Source organism: Cyprinodon variegatus, unplaced genomic scaffold (assembly GCF_000732505.1).
Source record: "Cyprinodon variegatus isolate N-32 unplaced genomic scaffold, C_variegatus-1.0 Scaffold418, whole genome shotgun sequence".
Lineage (NCBI taxonomy): Eukaryota > Metazoa > Chordata > Actinopteri > Cyprinodontiformes > Cyprinodontidae > Cyprinodon > Cyprinodon variegatus.
Genome location: NW_015150871.1, coordinates 344030 through 356005, shown reverse-complemented (window position 1 = coordinate 356005; position 11976 = coordinate 344030). Strand labels below are relative to the sequence as shown.

Sequence of the window (11976 nt, the reverse complement as noted above, 5' to 3'; positions counted from 1 at the left end):
ATATATATATATATATATTTATATATATATATATATATTTAATATATGAAGGAAATGATGCTCTTAAATGTATTGCTGAGTTAGGTATGAAGGCATTAGAGTCAAAATAACTCATGAGTGAACATTATCCTTTTCTCTTTTCCATTGTTTTAAGTGCTTTGTGCTTTTATGCATCTCCTATAGAGTGGCTGCTTTCCTGCAGGCCCTTGCTGACAGACACAAAGCCTGACATCAAGATAGACACCCGTGCACAGAAGCATGGTGTCTTTCGTCAACGAGGAACAGAAACAGCCAAGGGCCAAAGGGGCACAGGGTGAGACTTGGGGCAATGAGTCCCCATGTCCAAGCCACACCACATTCTTCCAGAGCAAAGGACTTGCCCAGAACACTGGATGGTACTCTCATGATGCCTGCCAGGCTCACACATCAAGACTCTGTTGAAGTGTGGTGTTGCATGTGTTAAATATAAAGGAGGAAGGGACGGGCGCCAAGCCGCCTGCATGAATCCCCCTGGGGGCCATCTCCCCAACTGGCCCCCCATTAGTCCTGCCCACATCAATGCAGTGCCGACTCAAGGCTAGGGACACCCCGGAGTTTGACAAAGATGTTCTCTATTTATACAACTCTAGCTTTCTGCTTTTAAACACTGCCTTAGAATAGAAAGGATACTTTTTCTTGTAATGTACAGATTGAGCTTTTACAGCAAGATTAATTGAAGAAGTTCCATTTCATTTGTGCCCTCAAAGTTGTCAAAAACACCACAATCCTCATAGACACACTGGTACTGACTCACTCCATCTTCACCAAACCACAGCCCTCCTACAGTCTCTGACAGTGGAACAAAAGTGTCAATGCAGATGGTTTGGTCTCACTGGGAATAACAGACTGGATATATAAGTTATACAGGAACAGCTGAGAATGTGTCTGCAACTCTGCATGCACTTTCCATTTCACTAAGGATCGCCCACCTGTCCAAATATATCAATCACAATTTAACTTTAAGCTCCTTTTTCTAAGGTTGTTTCATGGAGAAATTTTTCCAAAACTATGCAACCATTCCTTCACACTGGATGGGTGGATTTGTATTAAATTTACCCCAATGTTGTTGGAGGTTTAACTATAATAAGACATATAGAACATAGATAATTTTTTTAAACTGATACATTTGGCGGTACAAAACCCAGACACTGGAAAAAACAAAACTGTCAAGCTAGAGCTTAATGGTTAAATCTTTATGTTAGTAGAAGATTCCAAGACAGTAAACTTTGCTCTGGTTGTAAAATATAGCATAAGAAGGACAAAGCTATAATGTGTTAAAGGCAGGATGACCTTTTCCTTTGTTTGTAGGTCGATGACAGAATGATTCACTGAAGGATTCAAGCCAAATCTAAAAGAAATAATACTAGCTTCAGCTTAATTTACCCTAAGATCCCTTTAAGAAGGTACAAATTTCCCCTAACAACCCTGTAAATTTTAATTGTCAACACATTTAAATGCTGCTTTCGCCATCTGTAGAGCAAAATGTAAAATGAGAAGCTGTGGTCTCATGGATGATGTGCCAGAGTCACTTGGATGCCAAGAGCCAAAGTACTAATCGGTCTGTTTTCTATTGGAGAGATAAAACACTGTTGGATGACTCTTGAAAATTAAGCATTTTGCTTTTTTTTTGTTCTTTTTTTCCTTTTTACTAAAAGGCTTTTACATAAGGAATCAAGAAAATAATTACCAGGATGTGGCCTACCATGTTCTCTCCAGTATTCTACTACTAGCCTGGATCCTTTCTTTTGGAAGTTTTATATCCAACTCATAAAGGACCATTTGGTTTGTGGGGAAGATAACCAATCAAAACCACTTGGCAAATGCCACACTCAGGCATATTCACGAAATACAAAGGGTGCAGTTCCCCTTTTGCTGTGTAAAAATCTAAAGCCATAATATGGTGTATATTGTCTGTGCGTTGTTGTTATCCAAATTTGTATTTGTGGAAAAGCTTTGTTTGAAGTGTCGAGATAACATGAATTATGCCCTACATAAACCATGATGAAATTATTTCCATATATCAATTAAGCAGAGCACTATGGCAAAAGCGATAATGCTCCACTTATGAGAGTAAAATCTGTTGGGCTCTTCCTGGCATTAAGACAACAATTCCTATTGCCACATTGAGAGACAGGACACTTAAAAAAAAAAATAAATAAAAAAGAAGAAAAGCTTTTCAGAATTTAACACATTTAAGTCCTGATTAACTAAAATAAAATAAAAATAAAAATGTTATTATGTTAATCTTTTCTTAATGTGAGAAGCATTTTCTTAACACTAGGAGAAAGTCACATCCCCTTTCATATACTCTGTTGAGTCTTTTTCTTTTACATTCTTAAAATCATTGAATTCTTACTAGAAATGTTGGGCCGTTTGAAAGCTCCATCTCTTCTCTGAGGACTATAGCCACAGTTTGTCTGCAGTATCCAATGCAAATTCTAGCTTTGCCCATAACATATCAGCACCAGCCAAACCCACCATGACCTCGTAGCGATGCCAAGCCTGAAAAAGGCCTCTCAGTCTAGCATTATATCCCACCCAAGATCCCAAACATCAGCCTACGCTCACCCAAAGAATTCTCTAATTGAAAAGGTCTCCTTTATTGTGAACATTTTAAAGGAAACCCTCATGGTTGTGGTCAGGTATTTCCTCAGGGTCTGTTTTTGTTGTCACCACCAACTGCCCTGAACCAGAGTGGAGTTTGGTCTGGACCTAAAGTGTGGTAGCAACGTGTCTCTCAGTTTGGATGAGGTAAAAATACATTTGTGGGAAGATTGAAAAGTCTTTGTGAAACAGAGCAGAAGGCTAGAAAATGAAAAGCACCTTTTGTGTGATATGTATAATTCCTAAGGACAGCTTATTTATGCAGACTTTCAAAAGCTGCAGGAAAAATTGAACAATGAACACGAAGAGCAGGAAATGCAAACACAAAAGTTGCTCAATGTGTTCTATTTTATATATTTAAAAAAAATAAGTAGTTTTCATCACCAGACTAAAGGATAAACAGTTTGTATGTTAATACTGCCACAGAACAATAAAAAAGTGACTGGGATGTAGTGTCAAGCTAAAACTTTAAGGTAAAGCTGCTTCTTAGATTTTTTCTAAAGTAAGCGCTACTCATCTCATCATAGATTTGGTAAAGAACATCATCTCCATGATATGATGCTGTTACCACCATGCCTCATTATTGGAATGATGGGTTCAAAGAGACACTAGTTAGTTTTCCCTAAAATGAGGAGTGATTTTCAAAGAATCTGAATAAGGTGAGCTACATTGCATGAACAAAAAAGGGTTGCATGTGCAACAAGTAGGCATATTGAGGGTGAGCTACAAAGGATTGCATGTGAAAAGGAAAAGGTGGTCAAAAAGCTTCAATCTACCCCAGTGAAATAAGCAACTTGATTGTGCTACTCGCAGTTTAACAAAAAATATAAACAAACATATTCTACTCTCTGATGTTGGTAGTAATGATACAGTAATGATTATTAAGAAAATGATGAAAAGAGCAGAAGTTTAATTTAAAAAGTTTATCATACATCCTGCTGGAGTTGGTTTGTCCACTCCTTCCTCAACCTCATTTAGACAGAAAAGGTCAGATTAACAGCGAGATAACAGGTTAGGGATGCACAATTTCAGACCCTTTCCCCAATGTCCTATACAGTATGTGATGGGTTGCTGTTGATAATTTTCTTATTTTTTTTGGTAAGATCATTTGATTTCCTCTGCATGCAGACATGTTTTCCTCATTAATTATTCTAATGTTTTTTTTGTAACATTTACAATTATGTTCTAATTTATACAGAATTTATCTTCATCATCTGTAATTTTACCAATTCCTTCTTTGTAGCCTAAATGTTCATGTATGTTTGCATCATATAGCCAAACGTACTAAATACTGATGTTGAAGCTGCACCTTCAATCACTCTCAGACTTGATAAATCTCTTTGCACATGCTAACAAGTTTGCAAATAACCTTTTCAAGATAGGCTTACAGAAAAGGTTATTGTTATTTTACAAATCACATTCTTGAAAACGAACGATTTTATTTCTATCAAATATTAGTTTTCATCTCCATTTTAAAATATTCTAGCTTTTTGCTTCAATTTTGTTTCTGTTAAAAGGCAGGCACTGATTTTGTCATGATCTGGCCTGTTTGCTCCTCCTTAATTAGTAATTCCTTTCACCTGTCGTCTTCCCTCCCTGCCTCAATTATAATTTATTCCTCTCACCTGTTTCCTCTTGGTTATATTCAGTTCAGCACTGAGCATTCAGTGCCAGATCATTACTTGCCTTTCTGTTAATCTGTCTGTTCAGTTTATTTGTCTTGGTTCATGTCCTGGATCCTGGCAGCCAGTGGAAAGAGGGTTTTGTGTCTGTCTCGTCTCCTAATCGTCCACTGTTCCTCCCCTGCTGAGTCTTCTGGGTTTTTGGCTCTGTACGCAGGGGGGGTTCAGTTTTTATCCAAGTAAGCCTGGCTCCAGGGAGGAGACCAGTTTAAAGGTCCTGCATCAAGTTCTGGTTCCACGTCCTGTCTCGGCTACCCTCTTCCTCTGAGCCTGCTCAGCTGCACCTGATCCTGTCTGCTCCTGTGCGTGACCACCTAGTCACGCTTCAGAACTCTGTCAGACTCTGAAGCCTTCCCGGAGCTTTGTTATTGCCTGGAAGCCTGGATCCTGCCACCTGTTCTGTCCGTTCCTGCCTGATCTGTATCCCTGATCAGGATCGGCTTCCTGCAACTCCTCCGGATCTGCAGCACTGGGGACACTCTGGGTAACGCGAGCCGCGTCAGTTGTCAGCCCATCGGCTGGATTGCACCCCTCTCAAGGGGTATGGACTGAACTGCTAAACCAGCTACAGTAAGTGACTCACTGAGAACATCATCTTCAGTCAGATGATCGTGGTCACTTACCTGTGTTTCTCCCTTAGAGTCTCTGAGATTGGGCGGTGCCCCGCCCCCCTCCTGCAGTGTCCATGAGCCTCAGCTCCTCTTCAGTTTTTGTTTTATTTTAATAAACTTTTTGAACTTTCCTACTGACTGTCTCTCCTTGAATACTGGGTCAATTTGTCCTCATTTCATGACAGATTTTTAGTAAAAGAAAAAAGAGAGGAAAACCTCACTGCTTCTGAAGTCAAAGTTCAGCCAGACTCTCCTCTCTAGCATCTTTGCTAGGATGGTTTTGTAACCATCTCATGATTCTGGCAAAGTAACTGGTTTATTTAGATTCAGCTTCGCTCCTGGCATCATTATCCCTTATTCTTTCCACCTGTGCAGACCCAGCCTTTTCCCAGTCTTTAACATCTGTGCTAGTGCCTATTCATCCAGCCCTCAACCGTCTCTGGACAGCGGCTACGTTTCTGCCTCCTGACATCTGCTTCCTGGTGTCAGGCCTATCTCTTTGCTTCATAAGCCTTTATCTGCTTCCACGGTTTTCCGACCCAGTTTTTGTTCCCTGGTTTTATGATTCCCGCCTGTCCCATGGATCCAGTCCATAACTGCTCTCTTCACAGTTCTCACCTCAGTACTGACTTAGACCTCCAAGCCATCTCTTGTCCGCATGTTTAAAAACCTGTAGTTTAATGCATTTACCTTTGTTGGTTTCCTAAATATATCCACATTGAAAGGAGTACTGACACCAGGGCAGTGGACCTGCTGTGACGTCACTTCAGCTTTGTCTAAGAAAGAATCTAAAATCAGCTTTCATCCCAGTTCCCTGCACTAGATCCATCTCTGTATTCCTCATCGTTAACCTTGTTTTGTGTCTTGAGAGGTTCCAGATTGTGTTGCTGGAAGTTACTGGCCTTGTCTCATTTGAAGTTTTCAATTAAACTTTTGAACTTTTTCTGTTCTGTCCAAGTGAAACTTTAGGTCCTTTGTTTGACTGGTCAATACAACAGTGTTTGGTACTCAACTGGACGTTGGTACAGATTGACTGGTGCAGCTGCTGTTGTAATGCAAATGCTGCATCGGTCTGAAGTGGTGAAGGGCAAGTTACCGGTCAGTCCATACTCCTTCCCTCACCTGTGATATCTAGGCTGAACTGAGCTTTCCCAGCAGGGAGGGCAGGCATCTGTACAGATGGGCTTGGAGTAGAGCTCCTGCTCCTCCACATCAAGAGAAATCAGCCAAGATGGCGCATGTTCTGTGGATGCCTCCCTCAGTACGTGTTCCTCTCAGGCAGGTAAAAAAAAAAAAAAGTTGCTCTAAAAGAAACTTAGGTTTACTAGTTAGTTCCGACTATAGACACAGTCCCCAGTAGCACTGATATTGAGAACCTAAAACACTAAACTAAAATGTAATATAAAATTATTTATCTATAAGGTGCATAAAAAACAGGTTTTATGAACAAACATACAATCTTTAAAGCTATTTTTATACACATTTTACAAGCTACTTTTCAGTCTTCCCACCTTCACCTTCCTCTGCTGCAGTACAGCTGCTCTATTTACTGTAAGTCAGCAGAAGCAACTATTGTTTTTTTAGTCCACTTTTTATAAACATATTTTGCAATGGCTGCAGTAGACGTAGGAGATTGCTGTTCATAAAAGTGCAAAGCTGGCGTCCGATTGTACACAGAAGCTCATAAGCATGTAAAGATTATGGGTCCTCTAGATCTAAAGTCCACATCTAAACTGATATTGTCCTTTGCCTTTCACTATATGATAAAGTCGGGAAATATAATGCATGATTTTACAATTCTATGCACATACCAGTCACATGCTGGGCACTTCACAGATACTACAGTCATGATTCTGAAGTAAGGAAGTTCCATTATAGAAGTGTAAAACTTTTAGCTGCACAAAATGACCTCAGACTGTGCATTTGCTGATTGCATTTGGAGCCCAAGAGTAATACTCGCAGTCAAGTGACACTGTAGCACAGAGATCAAGAGGAAAAAGTTCAAAAACACAGTGATAACCATTGTAGAGAGAGAGAGAGAGCAAGAACAGGAGGCTGCAAAAGAAAGAATGAGGGTTCTCTTCACAGATTTGCAAAAGAGAGAAACAATACCTCCATCCAAGTTGCATGCTCATTTAATCTGTCAGTTATTAAGTCAAGCTGTTACTTGTACAAAAGCATACAGAAATTTGGAAAGGGATGGAAAATTATGTGACTGAAGGTGAATTTGATTCACCAGAAAGATTCCATGTAAGCTCAGCTTCCATTTAAAATGCATGTGTATTAAAAAACTATTCTTATTCCTCAATAACTTTATCAGATTATAAATTATTACAATAGCTAAAGTCTATGTAATTATAGATTTTATGTGATAAACCAACACAGAGCAGTGCAGAATTGCGAAATGAAAGGAAAATTATTAAATGGTCTTTGATAAAAAAAAAACATTGCATTGTAACTCTGGCTGTATTTTCAGAGTTCTTGTCCAGCTGGAAGGTGAACTTCAACTCTTTTCTCAAGTATTTTACAACCTCTGACTGCCTTTTCTTAACTCCATCCATCTTCTAATCAACTCTCTTCTCTGCTTTGAAGAAACCACTTTCCAAAATCTTAAGCAGCATCATGCTTCACTTTGGGGATGGTGTGTCTCAACTGCTCAGCAGAGGGTCTCTGCAGCTCTCCCAGAGTTACCTTGGGCCTCATGGCTGCCTTTCTGAATTACGCACTCCTTGCCTTTCCTGTCAGTTTAGATAGACAACAAAGCCCTAGTAGGTTTGCTGTAATGCCATCTTATATCATGCTTTAAACTTCCTCATAGTTTTCACCTCTAACCTGTCTGGTGCATCCCTTGTGTTCATGAGCCTTTTGCTCTGTAATATTATCTAAAAAATCTAAGTGAATCTTTATGTACATGTATTAGAAGAAACACAAATGACTGCAATAGTTTTCAGATATTTTGGAAAGTTTTCTTCCTCTTAACATTTATGTACAAATGTCTGTAGTCCACCACATAAAGCATAAGTAAAATACAGATATTCAACACTGTGGTGGCAATAAGACAACATTTGAACAGGTAAGGAATACTTTTGCAATGTAGCGTTTGTCAAAGACAAAATGTTTTAACAAATAGAAAGGGACAAAAACTTATGGGAAAAAGTTCTGTTTCTGTTTGAGGCTCTGCAGACAGAACATGGGGTTATGCCTAACACACGTGTTCTGTGCATTAGCAGCATTCAAGAGAGTGCTCTTACATCCATGAGAGTCTAATTGAAACCAGAAAAGTTCACCTCTGCAGCAGAGAAAAAAAAAAGTCAGAAAAGTTTAGTTTACATTTGCCAGTGAGGTTCTGAGAGGTAGACTTGTCTGGTGAAAACATGTTAAAGTTCTTGGATCTGCATAAAATCAAATTTCCTGTTTTTTTGTGGCACTCGCAATGCTTCAAACACTACCACTTTTACGTCAGCATAGATTGTACGTGAGCAAAGAGCATTTAAATCAGCTAAACATTTTAAAACATATTTATCAATATTTCTATCAAACTCCAAGCTTTTCTTAAAACTCCTTTCTAAAGGTAAAAAAAAGCTGCCATGCAATGCTAAACAGACACAACCTCTCCCCCATCCAAACCGCAAAGTTGTATCAACTGCTTTTTGGGTCAGTGCCAGACATCTGCATGGAAAACACACACTGAGAAGAACCCCTAAACCAAAGTCAGTGTGGCAAGCTGAAGCAGCAAAAACTCCAGTGAAAGGGCTTCTTCTCCTTACAATCTGAGCACAATTGCAAGTTAAGCAAGTTTGTCTTCCCCCCTTTATTCGGTGCAGAGTGAAACCACATGGTGCTCTTGTTCCATGCTGCTTGAGCTTGGAGTTCATCTGAAAACTACAAAGAAGCATGTAACACTCCAGTGTGCTGTAAATACACACGACTAGGTAGTAAAACATGTTGCAGTGTTGGTTGGTGTTACTCTTGAGTTTGTTGCAGCTTATATGCTAATACTTTTAATTTTCTAGTCTTTTCTAACTATTTATATAGTTTTAACCATCTGTCTATTTAATAGAAATGGGTCATCTGGAGAGGACTCCCTTCCAGAAATGCTTATTGACAGTACGGAAGGTTTCCAAGTGGAAAAAATGTAATTGTGACAAATGAGGTTCTTGGATATGTCTGTCATGGCAGTCTAAATGGACCACCTTCTAGTTGGTTACTAAAATAAATAAGCTGGGCAAATCCTCTACAACATTTAAACGCAGGAGGAAAATTAAATGAAGTAATTCTGATTGTCACAAATCAAATCAAGTCTGGTTCAGAATAGAAGATAATTCATTTTAAATCCACTTATATATATGTGCATTTTTAGACATTATGGATAATTCAAAAGGCAACATAAGCAATTATTTTTTACTATTTCCAATGAATGAGTCAGATGCATTCCAAATTGCAAGGAGCAATAATGTAAGAAGGCAAAGATTTTATGACAAAAATAAATTGCCATAGCTTTGCATTAGTATTTTTGGCATCTTACAGTACTCAATACAAGCTGTTAGGTGCAGCTGTTAGTTTTTTTTCATCATGCATGTTGAAACATGACTGAGCAATAATTTTCAGATTAACTGCCGTTTTCAACTGAATAACTATAGCACAGAGTCCAAAGGCGTTTTTTTTTGTGGAGTAATAAAGATTTCAGTCCTACCCGTGCAGGGTCAGAATCTGGCCCGGGTTCGAGTATTAGAACCTGCAGATCTCCGGTTGGTCCCGTGTCACAGGCTCCTAATCCTGTCATGAGTGCTGCATCCAAGCCAAGAATATCGGCCTGAGCTGCTGGAGGAGCTTGGAGTGAGGGACAAAGTGTGGCTCCCTTTCTCTCTCTCTCTGTTTTTCTCTCTCTCTCTCTCTCCCTCTCTTTCTCTCTCTTTCACCCACTCAGCTGGATCACACTGTGAGCAGCAGAGTAAAACTGATCCCCATAGAAGCCACAAGGCTGTGTCTGGTTTAACATAACACACATGCACAATCTCCTAGGACACATGTGGGAGGGCTGCAGCCCTTTACTGGTCCCCTCTGTTTAACCGGTGAACTTACTTCAGGAAGTGTTGCTAACTGGCCTGGCTGAGTAAAAGAAAAATAAAGACTAAACTTCTGGGTGGTAAAAAAAAAGTCACAGAAACCACCCCTTTTGACCTCCTGTCTCTGTCTCTCTTTTTGTATTGTTCAACCAACCAAAAAATGCTGCAAATCTGTTGGAAATCGTAATATATTTGCAAAAACCAACCTACTCAATTAGCTCATTAATAGGAATGCACACTTGTGGTTAAATGGCACCCCTCCTACACCAGGGGTCACCAATGTTGTGCCCGTGGGCACCAAGGGGCCATCAAGAACCACCATCAAGATTCTTCTGGAAATAGAACAACTCGCCAGTGGGCTGGGTTTGAAATGTTATTGTATTCTGTTGCTCTCCTTTTTTTAATCATTTATATAGCATTTTGTTATATTAATTGTAGATGGCATTCAAGCATTTATAGATATTTCAAAATGAAATTGTCTAAAAGAAAATTAGAAATTAAAAGAAACAATAAAAATATGTTTATAATGTACAAAGCTTAGGTGAACGCTGTCCCTTGCAGTTGATGGGTCAGTATTGGTAGCCCTTCCTATGACTGAATTAGCCCTCAGCTGTAAAAGGGATGGTGACACCTGCCCTACACAATACAGCAAACGTGGTGGCATGATGCTTTGGTGCAAAAAGAAATAAATAAATAAACTACTGGACATAAGTTCCGGTCTTCATGTATGAAGATGGAGGGTGTCTACACAAAAAGAGTAGCAGTTATCTTTGCAGCAAAAGTTGGGTCTACAAAGTTTTTCCTGATGAGGTTTGAAAACCAATGGCCGTGATTTTATTTTTATTTTATTTGCACTAATTCTTAAAAGACCTTTAGATAATTTCCCTTTTTGATAGGATTCCAACATTTGTGGGTTGTTTTTGTGTTTTTCTTCTCTCCACCACCATATGTTACCCTCGCCTCGCTGGGCCTCCTTGCACACCTGCAGCTCGTTGGGTCATTACCAGAGGAGTATTTGAGCAGCGGGCTGTCACTACCTCGACGCCAGAGTGTTTGCCAGTGCAATGCATGCTAGCTATACTGAGATTAGCAGAGTCTAACCTTAGTCTTGTCTCTCTGAGTCTAAGCTTTTTTTGTCTTTGTCCTTCAGCAGGAAGCCTTTCTGAAACACTGGATAAGCCTGGACCATCTACCCCTTTGGAAGGATTATCTGAGTCACACTGAGCAAGGGGAAACCTCCTCATGATCCGTTCAAGTCCACCTCTGGAAAACTAGGTTAGTCTGCCTGTCCCCTCCCAACAAATTCCTTCTTCTCTGGATCTAACCCCACAAACTGGATCCAAGAAATAACCAAGATCCCCCCAAAATGTGAGTGCCTCTCAAGCATTATAGAAGCCTCTGTCTTTTTTCCCATGGTCCCTGAATATATCATTGTGATCACCCCTTCAGAGTTTCTGGTTCCGGTTCACCAGTCCCCTGAGGTCCAACAGTATTACCCAGCAGAATACGTCTCTCCATCTGTGTTTTTGCTAACCCACAATAAACCAGTTAACTTTTATCCTTGGTCTTCGGGTGGTTCTCTGCATGTGGGTCAGATCTTTAAAGCCCATTAAGACACTTTTATACATGGCATATACATAATTATATGTGGAGGGGACATGATCCCTCCACATTTGAAAGCAATCCAACCAGACTATGGCCCACATTTACAAAAATATGACTTCCACTTGTACTGTTTTTCATGCATTCTGCATGTATGAAATAATTCTTCAAGGAGAATGCATTCCTCTAGATTGACAGAATACTTCTAAAATAATCAGTGTAACATCCATCCTATTAACATCTCCATATGTCTGGCTTTTTTAAATAGGCTTTACATAAATGAACCCTAGATCATGGTAAATAAATGCACAACTAGACAGACATTAAGGGAGAAAGCTATTTAACTTTGCCTCACCACTACTACTGTTAGGG

At 39.6% G+C, this 11976-nt stretch overlaps 1 protein-coding gene across 1 annotated transcript in view; it reads right to left on the bottom strand.

Moving 5' to 3' along the window:
• Positions 1–9886, bottom strand: part of LOC107093302 (leucine-rich repeat-containing protein 17-like) — a 34533-nt gene extending 24647 nt beyond the window's left edge. The window contains exon 1 of the mRNA XM_015388278.1: positions 9630–9886. The gene's annotated coding sequence lies outside the window, so the exon portion shown is untranslated. The remainder of the gene's footprint in view (positions 1–9629) is intronic.
• Between the last annotated feature and the right edge of the window lie 2090 nt (positions 9887–11976).